Source organism: Octopus bimaculoides, chromosome 5, assembly GCF_001194135.2.
Source record: "Octopus bimaculoides isolate UCB-OBI-ISO-001 chromosome 5, ASM119413v2, whole genome shotgun sequence".
NCBI lineage: Eukaryota > Metazoa > Mollusca > Cephalopoda > Octopoda > Octopodidae > Octopus > Octopus bimaculoides.
In genome coordinates this window covers 74,789,889-74,792,681 of record NC_068985.1, presented here as the reverse complement: position 1 = coordinate 74,792,681, position 2,793 = coordinate 74,789,889, and positions in this window count along the sequence as shown.

Below are 2,793 nucleotides of genomic sequence, written 5' to 3'. Positions count from 1 at the left end.
AAAAAAAAAAAAACGAAAGCGCAATAAAAATTTAAAATGATTGCAAATTTGGTAACAAGAGCAGCAATTTCAGAGGAGGGGTTAATTCTATCACATCGTCCACGGTGTTCGACAGTTAATTCTATTGATCTCGAAAGAGATGAAACGAAAGTCAACCTCAGCGGAATTTGAACTGAGAACGTAAATACAGACAAAAAGCTACCAAGCATTATTCGCGGAATGCTAATGATTCTGCCAACTCACCGCCTTTGGTAATAGAATAATAATTCTTTCTACTATAGACACAAAGCCCGTAATATTGGGGCGGGGTGATGACAGTAGATTACATCGATCCCAGTGCTTAATGGATGCTTAATTTATCAACGAAAAAAGGATGAACGGCAAAGGTGGTCTCGGCGTATTTCACTTCTAAGCGAAATGCCACTAAGTATTCACCTCAGCGTGCAAACGAATCTGCCAGCTCGCAACCCTACTATGAATAAGGAATATTAATAAAATTTCATTGGACCAGTCATTTTAGCCCTTATAGCGCGTTCCTTATCATATTATGTGTACGCTAATGAGCTCTTATTTCATAAATATAATTTTTTTCAAGAAAATCATTCACGTAAGATTTATCCAAGATGATGACTATCTGACATTTACAAACTATCTTGTTTCACTCATAATTCGTCTATTCCTTTATGAAACAATATTATTCTCAATTTTGGCAAAAGGCTAGCAATTTCTGAGGCGGGTGTATGTCAATTACTTTGATCCCAGTGTTAAACTGGAACTTATTTTGTCGACCCCGAAAAGATGAAAGGCAAGGTCGACCCCAGCAGCATTTGACCTCAAAATGAAAAACACGGAAATAGTGCTGCTATACATTTTCCCCGGCGCAGTAACGTTTCTATCACCTCACCAACTTAATGATATTGTTTTCAAAATTTGGGTCAAGGATGAAAGACAAAGTTGATCTCGTTGGAATTTGGACTCAGAATCAAAAAAATGGACGAAATGCCAATAAGCATTTTAGCCGGCGTGCTAAGTATTCTCCCAGCTCACCGCCTTCTGGATAATGGGATAATATTCTTTTCTACAAGCCCTTAATTTTGGGGAGGGTGCTTGTCGAATACATCGAGCCCAGTGCTTAACTGATGCCTACTTCATCGACCCCGAAGGGGCGAAACGCCGCTAAGCACTTTTTCGGGCGTGCTAACGATTCTGCCAGCTCACCGCCTCTTAAGAATACTGGAGTAATATTCACATGAGAATGAGTCAAGGAATTATAAAGCCATTGTTTTGATGTATTTTAATTAGGCATTGATATTCTCTTCGATGTTTTGGTAATAATGATACGTCAAAATACACGTATTGAAATATTTATTTCTATGACACTTCATTCTCAACCCAGCTATTGCGATATTGGTTAATCAATATCAAAAGTATCATGTGCATCTGATTACATCAACTAAAAACTTTCATTTGAATAGTCTTTCTTATTATACAATCTAGACAAAATATGATACAATAATTTACTAATCGTAATCGTCCTAACAATTTACCTGTTTCGAAATGAATACTATCAACAAGTAGCCAATATTTCATAAAGGTAAATTAGTCAAGTAGCTTATATGTACGAAGCGTGTGTTACAATTTATTGTGATAAATCGCAATGCGTATAAATCTAAACCCGAAGAAAACTAAACTTACTATCTTTTAACATTCGGATAGTAATCTGTGATTAATAATCAAAAACCCATAAAATAATATTGACTAACGATAAAATATCAAAGGCTTCCAGTATTCAGGACAAAGAAACAAATCATTAGTGTATTTGAATTGTTATCACACAGATGAAAACTAACATTGAACGCGTGTTACTATGCAATTTAATGACTGATTTTCAAAAATAACTTTACACTATAACGCAAGTAAAATTGAAATATATAATGGCTTGCATTTATATGGACGTATATATTCGCTAATATCAATAATATATTCACGAAATCTAAATGTCAATCAATATCTGATATATAACTAAGATTACTCACGCGCTTATTTAATTTTGTGAAAATGATTGCTTATAAAACTGTGATGGAGACAATTATGACGTTATTAATAGGCATCTTAGCTAAGCATGCAGACTTACATACATTACTCCTCTTTGTAAATTCTACCTCTTTATTGAACATTAATAATGGGAGCCAATTTAAATGAAAATACATATTTTATACGAATATGATTTGTGTAAATTATCAAACAGTGTCATCAAATGCTTTTGACTTATAATGCCTTTGAATTTGGAATGTCTAGGCGTTAATAAATATCTGAATAAATTATGTATTACGGTTATAAAACAGATAAGTTATGCTTTACATTAATTATTTATTTGGGTAATACATTTTGCGTACATTTTTTATATGTAATGCAATATTTAAAATCAGAGAAAAACATATATATTTCGAATATAAAGAAACAAAACAAAACAAAATTGATGATAAAAGTCCGCACACTATCAGTTACACGTAAATTAAAACTACAAATGGGAACGTTGGGAAGTTTAATTACAATTCTCTTAAGACATGTTTATATATATAATAGATAATATTTACATTTCTCATGCAATCAAGCAAATCAAATACGCAAAATGTGAACTACAAAATGAAATAGGCAAGGTTTGTGGAAGAATAAGATGCATTTTGAAAGAAACACGTGCACAGACACATAATGTGGGATTATAAGTACAATATATGTATGTATATATGTGTGTATATATATATATATATGTGTGTGTGTGTGTGTGTGTGT